At 56.2% G+C, this 11,487-nt stretch overlaps 1 pseudogene; it reads left to right on the top strand.

The window, feature by feature from the left end:
- The first annotated feature begins 1,001 nt into the window (after nucleotides 1–1,001).
- On the top strand, nucleotides 1,002–6,438 carry LOC142080677 (olfactory receptor 52D1-like; annotated as a pseudogene).
- The last annotated feature ends 5,049 nt before the right edge of the window (nucleotides 6,439–11,487 follow it).

Raw genomic sequence — 11,487 nt, 5'->3', positions numbered from 1 at the left:
CTCTGCTCAGCGAGCGTTGTGGGGGGTGCCGTGTCACACAGTGGGGAGCAGCAAATATATTCAGCTTGTAAGTAATAATTAAAAAAGGCTTGCTTGTCTTTACTGGCAGCTCTGCATATGCCCAGTGTCAAGCTGAGATTTCTGTTTTGCTCAGGCAGAAATGAGGATGGATTTTTTAAAAAATGAGCCTTGGCAGGAAGGTCCACAAGCCTCAAGTGCTGCTGTGAGTGGACAGCCTGGGGAGCCTGGAGCCCAGCCTGGAGCTACAGCCTGGTCCTGAGAGCGGCACAGGAAAACCAGCATGGTCCCTGCAGGGGGCCCTATGGATGCCATACGTGCTCCTCTGGGGTATGTCAGCCCTGCCCATAAACCCGACGAGAGGTTTTATGTCCATCCTCCCAGCAAGCCTGGGATCAGCCCTGCCCCACACCAGCCTCAGAGTCCTGGCTGCCACCCCGTCGAGGGGGGCAGCTCGCTGGGGTCTCCGTCCCCATCTGTGCCACACGCCTATCGTGTCTCTGGGACCCCCGGCTGTTTCTCCTTCTTGCAATGGGGTGAAGCCACCCTGATCCCACATTTGCATTCCCCTCGTGCTGCTGCGCAGTGTGGTGCATCTTCTGGTTGAGCCCCAGGAGCCCTGTCCCTGCCTGTGGTGGTCTTCCTGGGTGGTCACCTGGGTGGTCTTCCTTCACCTCACGTTTGTGGGTCAATCAGCTGTTTTGCAGCCACAGCACCCAACCACTCCTGCCCATCTGCACGCCCAGGCGCGGGGCCGTGCTACGCGCCCCGAGATGCTGCAGCACCTGGGTGTCTCGCTCTGCCTGGTGGGTGCAGCAGCCAGCGATGCCACTGGCTTAGCAACCCCCTCCTCACAGCTGGCAGAGTGCTCTGCTTTTGGGACCCTCGTATGCGCAGATCCTCCCACCGGGGAGATGCAGCTCGAAGCCCTTCATGCCCGCAGCATCATCCCACGCTGGCATCATCCTGCGCTGCCGGCGTACTTCACTGTCCGCGCTCCTGCTCGGGCTGCCACAGCCCTTGCTGTGTCCGCATACACAGGCAGGGAGCTCCCACTTTCAGCAGGGAGCAGCCAGGAGCTCGGGAGCCTCCAGAAACAGCCTGAGGGGGTTTCAGTGATGGAGTTGCTGTTTATCTGACTTCTGGGAAGCTGCTGCCCTTCGTCTGCGTCTGGCAGATAAGAAGGGCTTTCATTTTTAGTGTGAGTCATGTGCATGTAATTATATGTAATTCTTTGCCATTTTATGTATGCTGTGAAAATATTTGCTGTAGTTAATTCAGCACAAGCTGAGATAGCATTTCACATGCGGCTGCATGCCATGAGACTTTCCCAATGGGATTTCCCTCATCTTCCTTGGCTGTATGTATAGACCTTTACAGCCCCTCAGCACTGTATTAAGGTGCACTGGACACAGAAGGCAAGTTCTCTCTGTGCAGGGGGGGTTCCCGTCTCTCTCTGACACCCCCAAACCCCCACTGCCCCTGGAAGGCTGGAAATGAGAAGTATGCGAAGGCAGAAGAAATCACACCTTTGTTCTGTGCCCCACCTTCCCCTCAGCAAACCCAGCTTGGAGATACCGATCCTGGAGAAGCTGTGAAGGTCCAGGATGAGCTGCTGGGTCCTCCCTTCTTATGGGCAGGACTGTGGCACGTGGAGACTTCAAGGGTCTTGGATGGTGCTTTCAGATTTCAGGGTTGCAGAGTATTGGGAGGCAGTGGCCTGGACCCCTCTTTAAACAAAGGCTGGATAACTTTCTTCCAGAAGCTAGACTGAATCGTGCCTTTTAGAAAACCTCTCACCCTGGGGGTGCACGGGAAGGAGCAGTTGGGGGACTGAAAAGTCCTTTCTCCACTTAATCTGTGAATTGATTAATTTGAGCTGCATCCGTTCCAGTGAAGCTGTCAATGGTCAGAAGATCTGGTTCCTCAGGAGCGAAGTCTTTAAATACTCCCAGCTCTCCCAAGTGAGCTCTGGAGATGGTACGTGTTGGTGTATGACAGCAGCTGGGACTGGGTGCTGGTGGTGCCCCCGCGGAGATGCACCCGCTGAGTGGTGATCGCTGGCAGAGGCTGAAGCGGTGGGACACCCCTCTGCGAGGAGACGGACCTGCCTTGCTCAGGTTCCTGAAGCATCCCCGTCCCCTGCACGCACAAATCCCAGCGGTGCGGGCAGGGCTGTTCCTCTGCCCCCGGCGGTCCCCTCCTGCTGTCACTGCGGCGTTCAGCCCCCACCGTCACCCTGTCGTGGCGCGTTGTCCTCTCGCATGTTGGCTGGTGCTCTGGGAGATGCTGGTTTGACTCATTTAACCAAAATGAGTGACTCGGCTCCCAGTCCCATCTGTGGTGCCTGCTGGGAGGGGAAGGGGTTGGCTCCTTTTCTGGGACACAGTCAGGGACGGAGTCAAGAAGGTTGTGAGCATATTGGTAGATGTGACGGGTCTGCTGAAGTCAGCCCGTTAGCAGCAGGGCTATTTTTTAAGAGGGTTGTTGAGGACCAAAAGCAAGATATTAACTTTGGGACTACATCTAGCTCATTGCGTATGCCTGAGGCTTGATTTCACACCAGAGTCCAAACCCCATACAGGTCCTTGCTGGTTTGTGGTGTGTCGGGGAAGGGGAGGTGATGGAGGGATGGTCCATCAAGCTCTGCCCTCACAGGAGGTGTGATGGCAGCTGGCCGCAGCGGTGGAGCTTTGGTGTTGCTGTTGGCGCACGAGCTGGGCAGATAAAGGCTCTACTTCTTGGAGCAGTGGTGCTTCTGCCCTTGAATTATGCTGCAGGCAGGCACCGTGCCTGGGGGAGGCAGAACTCGGTATCTGGGCATCCGTCCTGACACCTCTCTGGATGAGGCCTCACCTTCAAACGGCTCGGCAGCCGCCTCGCTGCGCGGCGGCCATGCGGATCTGCAGCTCATCGTCCTAGCCCACCGCGGTGCCTGGGCGCTGCTCCCACTTCGCTCTGTTCCCCCATGAAGTGTGTCCCCACGAACCCTCTGCTTTGTGCGGCTCGGAGAGCTCGGGTGGGGATCTGCCAAAGCAAGAGGGACTGGTCAGTCAGGTTGAGGGAGGGAGAGGCTCTGCATGAGCCGGGAACCAAAAAACCTGCATCCTGGAAAATGCTGGCAAAAAGGAAAACACAGCTTAAAATGCAAGCTACAAGGTCTAAACACTCCTGCATCTTGCATATTAATGTAACCATGATCATCACATAATGAAAAATACCAGATGGCATTAGAGTTGTAAGAAGTTCACAGAGTTTGATGACCCTCCCACCTCGCCCTGGGTGGGCTGCCTCGGCTGTTACGAGTGATGGACGGAGAAGGACAGCTACAGCTCCAAGCCAAGCAGCTATTTCTGATGCGATGAAAGCAAAGCAAAATGTCTCATTTCTGCTGTGCTCTGTCTGACGCACTAAATTCTGCCAGCTCCCGCCTGCAGGATGCTGCCTTTCCTCCGCACGGCAAGCAGTAACTACTCCAAAACTATTATTTATAGTTTGTACTGGTTTCCTCCTCTCTGCACTCCTCCTGCTCACTTGGGCAAATGATTCGCTTCCACCACATATATTGTCAATTGGCAGATTTGCATTTAATTGCCTGAATCTGGAAGCACCAGAAGACCAGAGCCCTGTGGCTCCCCTTGGCCCTAAGCATCCTCCTGGGACTTGCAGCGTAAATGTGCTGAGGTCTAAGACATCGCCACTGCAAAGCCTCCACCACGATCACCCACAGCAGCTGCTGTTCCTGGTCCAGGCAAGGGCTGGTGACTCCCCTTGTTCAGCCCTTGGCTCCGGGGCTGCTCTTTATTGCCACGGCACGACGGACTCTGAGCCATCTCCCCCAAAACCAGGGGGCTGTGAATCCACGAGGCAATGGGGACGCTGCCGTGCTCTGCAGCAGAACCCCCCGTGAGTGTTGGGGTCTGGTGGAGGTGGTCGATGCAGCACTGGGACGGCGACCTCATGCTGCATGTTCTAGCAATAGGAAGGTGCGGGTGCAGGTGTGTGTTTTAGGCAGGTGCCCCATCCCATCCCGTCCCCCAGGCAGGCAGGGACCCCGAGGGTGGCCATGGCACAGGGTCCAGGACGCGGGGTCCTGCCGATGGCCCGTGGCCCCCCGTGCGGGCGCTCCCCACGTGCCAGGCTGGGAATGGCTGGGAGCCGGCAACTGCCAGGGTGCTGGGTGGGTTCGGTCCCCATGGGGTTGGATCTCTCCTCCTGCCTCCCACCTCCCCCCTCGGGGCCACACAGACCCCCACGTCCAGGACCCAGACCCCCTCCGGCCAGACCCAGCCTAGGGACAGGGTGTGGGGCCTCAGGGGGTGTCATGAGTGGTGACTGGTCTCAGCCCCGTGCCCCAGCCGCCGCCCCAGCTGCCAGACATGGCTGAGGGGAGGATGTGGAAGCACAGGGAGCTCTGGGAGATTTTGACTATGGCGAACCACTGGATTTCATCAGCCAGGCTTGAACAGGGGATGACCTCTTCTCCATGAGCTGGGTCACCTGCGCCCAAGCAGGCTCTGCCTAAGGGCAGGCTTAAACGCCCCCTTCCCATTTGTGTTTGTTGCCCTGAACTTTGCTGCTGCAGCGCCGACATCCATGCTGCAGGCTGGGCTGTTGCTGAATTTCCTCCCCCTCTTTCCTCTTGCCTGTGCAAGCATCGCTGCGTCTCCTCCCTTCCCGGGGTCACAGGGAGCCCAGAGGCATCTGCTCCCTCCTCTCCCGGAGGATCAAACCTGGTTGCCTTTCCTCTGCTCCCGGTCTCCTGGCTGGGTTTGGTCCCAGGTGGTGCTTTGGGATGGGGGTGGTCGGGTGCTCTAATCCTCAGGTTTCTGATTTTCTCCACTAGAAACCAGTGACCTGGAATGGATTCAGCAGCTTCCAGTTTCTCCGTCCCTCATCAACATGAGGACTGAGGGGCAGAAAAGCTGCCGTACGAAATCAGTCCAGGTTCCAGCTCTGCACAGTCTCGCTTGATGCTTCACATCACGATGGGCTTCTGGTGTGAATGCTAAAATTCACACTGGGTCCAGCAGAGACAGGAGGTCACCCCCAGTGAGCACTGCTGAGCTCTGCTGGGATTTGTGGTTTGTCTCATGCTGTACTTTATTTTTCAGGTGTTTTTAAATAGAATATCAAAGACCCCTATGGCAGCTGTCAGTCACACTGGCTTCAGACCCAGAACGTTCATCCTTGTTCGACTCCCAGGCGTGGAGAGGTCTTACCTCTGGACTTCCCTCCCCTTCTTTTTGTCCTGGTGCCAGCTGGGACAGGGTTAACTTTCTTCCCAGTAGCTTGGGGGGTGTGCTGTGTTTTGGGTTTGGTGTGAAAGGAGCATTGATGGCCCATTGAGGCTTTGGCGGTTGCTGGGTGGTGCTTGCACCGGGGAGGGGGAGCACAGCCGGGGTGGTGGACCCAGCTGGCCAATGGGGTATTCTATACCATGTGACATCATGCTCAGTATAAAAACCAGGTGTGTGGGGGGGCTCGCCCCCCCGTTCGTGACATGCGGTCGGCAGATGGTGAGCAGTTGCATTGAGCATCGTCTGCTTTATATATTCTGTTATTGTTGTTCTCATTGTTATTATTATTGTTCTACTTTTGTTTTATCTCAATTATTAAACTGTTTTTATCTCAACCCGGGAGTTTTCCTACTTGTGCCCTCCCGATTCTCTTCCCATCCCACCAGAGGTGGGGCGTGAGCGAGCGGCTGCGTGGGGTTTATTTGCTGGCTGGGGTTAAACCACGACACTTTTCCATGTATATTATTGCACTCCTAGGCAGCTTCATCTTGTTCTTTATCATATCAAGATAGTGAAGCCTCCCCGAACCGATGTACCTTTTCCTTTCTGCATTACCAGAGTTGCTGTTATCGACCTCCATGGTGCCCAGGATGTTAGCTGTTTTCTGGGTCAGGGTGAGGGACGTTTCTTTCAGTGCCTGCCTTGCCCAACTGCTTCTTACTCATTTTACTTTTGTTGCCGAGTCAGCGATTCTGCTGCCCATGGCATTTGGTTGGGACGTTGCCATCTGCAATCCCCGAGATACATGACTTTATTGACCCACCCAATCCCATAGAGATAGAGCTGGCAGCTTTGCCAGCAGCCTCCGCATCGTCCTCCCCTTCATTTTTCTACTTCAGAGGCGGCTGCTGTGCTGCAGAAGCTGCATTATCCCTCACTCCTGCTGCGAGCGTTGGGTGTTGCTGGGCTGGCTCACGTGAGCGGAGAAGTCAATGTCACGTATGGTTGAACAGTTGCCCTGCTGCCAGCGGGGATTATCACTGTCTCTTGCAGACCGATTCTCAGGGTCTTCCAGCCCCCCCAGGTGCCCATCTCCAGGCGATCAGCACCGGGGTTTCCACCGCGGCACCATTTTGATGTTCTACACATTGTTGTAGAAACGCTGGCGTTTTCTCCTTAACCCACCACCGTGGTCACAGCACCCCCACCACACATGCGCTCTCCTGGACGATGTCAATGTGGCTGTTCCCCCGTGCTAAACCCCATCACTTATGGAGTGAAAACCAAAGAGATTGGTGAAACAGTGATGTGCGCAGTCTACAGGCTGCGCAGCCTGCGACCCTCGTGTCTGGGCTCTGCGGGGCCCCACGGCCAAGGATCACCCATGCAAATCATCCTCGTTGTTAAGGGGTCTCCAAAGCAGGGATGAGGCTCCTGACAGCGGGCAGAGAAGGACAGTCCCAGCAAGCAGCGACTGCAGAGAAACGTGAGCCGCAGCCCTCCGGGTCTGCAGGGCGAAGGAGCGAGCATCTCTCCTACCCTCCAGCCTGTCCTGCCGGCGTGTTTTCTACCCCCAGCCCTTGCTGTTCCAGGTGGTCCTGGCTCTGTGACTGTGTCCTTCCGCATCCCATGGCACGACTGACTTAGTCTCCTGCAATATGGAAATGCACTGCTTTTTCACAGGATTTCCCTTCGCCTGTGTCTGTCCTGTCACGCCCCAGGAAGCATTTCACAAACCCTTGAATTGGGAAGCAGTGGCCAAAGGAACTGCTGGATCGTGTTGGACCATCCTGGCTTTGGAGGACGCTCGGCTGAGCCTGCAGTGAACAGCGTGGGCAAGGCTGCCAGCGCAGAGCATGAGCGTGGCGCTCGCCCAGCCCTGTGGAGAAGGATGCCAGAACGTGACATCTTCATTGCTGAGGGATGTTTTTGCTGTTTTACTGGAATCAGTTTGGGCAATAACAATGGGAAACGGGTTGCTAAAATTAACTGCGTGGGAGGAATGCTTTGTCCATATAAATGGAATCAAACCTTTGTATTGCCAGATATTATAACAAAGAACAAGGAGGATCAGTCTGCAAAAAGCAATGAGCTGTGGCTGGAGATTTCAGCTGCTGGTATCATCTAAAAGGCTGGTAAATCCCTGTTGCTTTTGAAGGTGTCAGTGCCTGTGTGATTTTATTGAACTCAGGCTTTGCTGAGGGATCGCTCTGCAGTGATAATGATGCTGTTAATAGTAATTACTTCCTATCTTAGGATACATATTTTGTCCTTATTAAGTCTTAAGTATTTTTTACATTTTAGTCAGAAAAGACATTCTTAATATAAGGAAGTGAAACCTATTCTTGGTTGAATGCACTCCAGACAAGAACATGTGATGCCTCTCCCAAACCCTTGTTTTCGTCGGGGTCTGACGTGCTGCCGTGCTGGTGTGACTCCCACTGTGCCCTCCCGCAGAGCCAGGGCCAGGACTGCGCTGGTGATTTGGGAGAGGATTTCCCCAGCAGCACCCCCCATGCCCTGGACACGGCATCAGCACCTGGGGAGTCCGTGGCCCCAGAGAAGCCACCGGTCAGATGGCATGCAAAGCAAATGTAAAATGCACAGAAAAGTCCTCCTGTCAGGCTGCCCCTCAACCTGCCTGGGCACGGGGGGGCACGGCCCGTGGTGTTGGATGCTGCGGGGTCCTCGGCGTGCAGTGCCCGGTCCACGTGCTGGGCAGCTCCTCTCCGCGGGCTGCGGCAGCCGCTGCCCGGGGGAGGCTCTGGATGTGGTGCTCTGCAGGTCCCGCGCATCAGTTTTGGAGGTTGTCTCGCTCGTGTTGCCCCCACACTGCTTCACTGCGGCTCAAGGCAAAGAGGACGTCCTGCCGCTCCTGCACAAAGCAGCTAGTTATTTAGTTAGTTATTTAGTTATTTAGTTAGTTATTTAGTTATTTAGTTACTTAGTCATTTAGTTATTTAGTTAAATGCAACACAACCCCCCCGTCGGGCTGGCTGGACCCTCCCAGTGCCCTTCTCCCCTTATTTCCCTGTCTCTGTGATGTGCCCGCCCAGGGGTGAGAGAGGCTTCCCGGGAAGCCTCTGTTCCTCTCTCTTCCTACCTCATCACCATCCCTGGAAGTATTTAAAAGATGTGTAGATGTGGCGCTTAGGGACATGGCTTAGTGGGCATGGTGGTGTTGGGTTGATGGTTGGACTCGATGATCTTAGAGGTCTTTTCCAACCTTAACGATTCCATGATTCTATGATTCTGTGATTTCCTGAGAGAGGCTAAATGTCCTGTTTTCGTGCTGGAGCCAGTGCCGAGCAGCTTCATTGGCGCTGCCACTGGATTCTGAGGTGTGTGCAGGACAGGGCTCAGTCGCTGCTTGGGAGCTGCTCCGTCCAAGCCTTCAGGCTTTGCTGCTTTGGGCTTTGCTGCTTTCAGCCCTCCATTTTGTCTGTCAGGCTTACACTTGAACAAATTGCCTGGCCGCGTTTCGTCATCGTGGGCAATGTGCAGCATCTCTCTGAACACGGCTCCGTTTTTAGCTGGGTCCTGCTCAACTTCCTTGTGTCTGTGGCGGTGGAAATGCCTGGCCATGAAGGGGACAGGATCAGCAAGGGGATTATTTCTGATGCCTGCCTTCCCCTTCCTGGTATTTCCCACACAAACTCCCACCTGGGCTGTGTTATCTGAGCAACGTGAGCCCTTTGCTCCTGCTTTTCTTCCAATACGAGGTACATTTTGTCCCAGGTGTGGGCGATCCATTAGGAGCCTTTCTCTGTGGCATTCAAAAACGATTCCCAGGCTGTGTTTACCCTGCGCGTTTGGTGCAGCATTAGGCAAACATTTTCACTGTGAACACAACGTGCTGCTTGTAATGAGCCGGGAGGAGTGCCTTCGCCCTTGTCCGTGCTTTTGCCACCATCCAGGTGCCAGAGGGGAAAGGGGTGGACATCAAGGCAACTCGCAGAAGTGTATCCAGTGCCCTCCCATCTTGATATGACATGAATTGTCACTTGTTCTTCTGAAGTTACGTGACTTACGCGTGTCCTTGGTGTTTGTTAGGAACGGCCTCCGCTGTGCCTGCACCCGTGCTCTGCGGATGCGACTGCATTGCTTCAGCCGCAGCGAAGAGCCTGCGCACTGCAGCAGAAAAACTTCCAGCAGCGTTGAAGTGACGCTGGCATGAACTCCAACAGACCGTATATCGCGATTTTCACCTGATTTTCAGTTTTGTCAAACTGATTTTCAGTTTTTTTGAAATTCCTCTCAGGGAAGGAGAGCTCTGCAGAAGCACTAGAGTCTGATGCTGGTTCTGTCACCCCTTGCCACTGCCCAGGGTAACCCAAGAGCAGGGCAGTGATAACGGCCCTGTCCTCCGCACTGCCACCATGAAAAAGAAAACACTGAGGAAGCAAGCAAGGAAAATCCTGCAGATTTATGGGGAGTTTCAGCTCCCAGCCAAGTTTTTGTCTCAACTGACTTCAGCATCCTCTTCCTTCTCCCCTGAGAAATCCCTCTGGGGCTGAGGTCAAGTTCAGCTCTGGAGTGATAGGAAGACGTGAAGATTTCAAGGGTACTTCAAGTGGGGAGCTGGGTACCTCACTGCCATAACACAGATTTTCCCACGTGCTCTCCACCCAGGCAGGGAGGAGAGGGGGGCAGCAGTGCGGGGCCAGGCTGGACTCAGGCTGCCCTGCACATGTGGGGAAACTGAGGCACGGGGCTGCTTTGCAAAAGCCACTGAGGCCTTGGCTGTAACTCCAGTCAGGCAGGAGTTGGGGACACTGCTGGGAAAGCCTGTGTAGGTGGCCAGGAGGTGAACCCCAGCAGCCCCAAGCCCTTCACCTCCCCCAGACACCGGCAGAGGGACGGGGTGTGCACATCTTGCGGGGAGCACAGAGCTGGAGCAGCCCCCGCGGTGCTGGCCAGCCAGGGCCCCACTGCCGCTGTCTTGGGCATCCATTCCCAGGGGCCCAGTCCTGTGCACCCCGTCCCATGCACCCCATCCCATGCACCCTTTTCCAGAGACCTCCATCCTCGGGCACCAATCCCCAGATACCCCCTTCCCATGTACCCCATCCCTGTGCACCCATCCCTGCGTGCCTGGTTTCCAGCCCCCCCCCCAGTGGCATCACCAGCAGAGACCCCCCCAGTTCCCAATGCCGGGTTCCCAGTACCAGCAGAGCTTCCCCACCCAGTGCCCTGTTGTCCGTGCCAGTTCCCATTCCTGGTTCCCCTTCCCAGTTCTTGTTCCTGTTCCCAGGGCCAGCAGCCCCGCGGTGCCTGTTTACGTTCCCAGTAGCCCCCTGGTTCCTGGTGCCCCTTCCCGGTGCTGGGAGCCCCCCATCCTCATTCTCGATGCCTGTTCCCGGCAGTCCTGCCTCCCCCGTTCCTGGTGCCGGTGCCCGTTCCCGGTGTCGGCAGCCCCCCGTTCCTGTCCCCGGTGCCCACAGCCCCCCCTCGGGCCACCGCCACCGCCTCTCAGGGCTCTCCCAGGCGAGGCGTGGCCTGGCCCGGGCGGGGGGCTGTGCATGGCTGGGGGGCTATGCATGATTGGGGGGGCTGTGCATGGTTGGGGGGGCTGTGCATGGGTGAGGGGGCTGTACACCTATCTCTAAGTTCATAGAAAATAACATGGAGGGATCTGTGGTCGGTGCCATAGCTGAGAAAAAGTAGTACCCACCCAGTCTGAATTCCTGTTGTGATAGACGCTTGGCTTCGTACACTGGTTTCGTTCAGAAATACCTTTTAATTGCTCCTCATACAATCAGAAAGCCAGCGGAGCACGGGCTGCGGAGAGCACCGTGAGGTGGCTGCAGCAAAGCTGTTTGCACCGGTGCACACGGGACAATTATCGGTGACTCCTGCACTTCCACGGGGTGGGGGCACGGCCACCGCCGGTGGTTTCATTGCCGGCCCCAGGGATGGAGACAGTCGCATGCTTGCAACGCTGCAAGCAGCCCGTGCTGGGGGTCAGCCCGTTTGAGCTAATATTGATGAGCTGTGGAAGGGCCGGGACGTACGGGAGGGTGCGGAGGGCAGGGTGTCAGCTGCACAAACACAGGGGCTCAGCCGGGGCGTTGGAGGGGGGGTGGACTGCAGGTGGACATGAATCGGCAGGGTGGCTGTGTCCTGAGAGGCGGACGCCGTCCTTGGACGGGTGGACGGGGGTCTCATCCCGCAGAGGGGTGAGATGAGGCTCCTCTCCCCTGCGGCGGAGGCTGCGGCACAGCGAGGG

Source organism: Calonectris borealis, chromosome 1 (assembly GCF_964195595.1).
Source record: "Calonectris borealis chromosome 1, bCalBor7.hap1.2, whole genome shotgun sequence".
NCBI classification, from domain to species: domain Eukaryota; kingdom Metazoa; phylum Chordata; class Aves; order Procellariiformes; family Procellariidae; genus Calonectris; species Calonectris borealis.
Note: the sequence above shows the minus strand (reverse complement) of the source record. Positions and strands in the feature narration are given on the sequence as shown.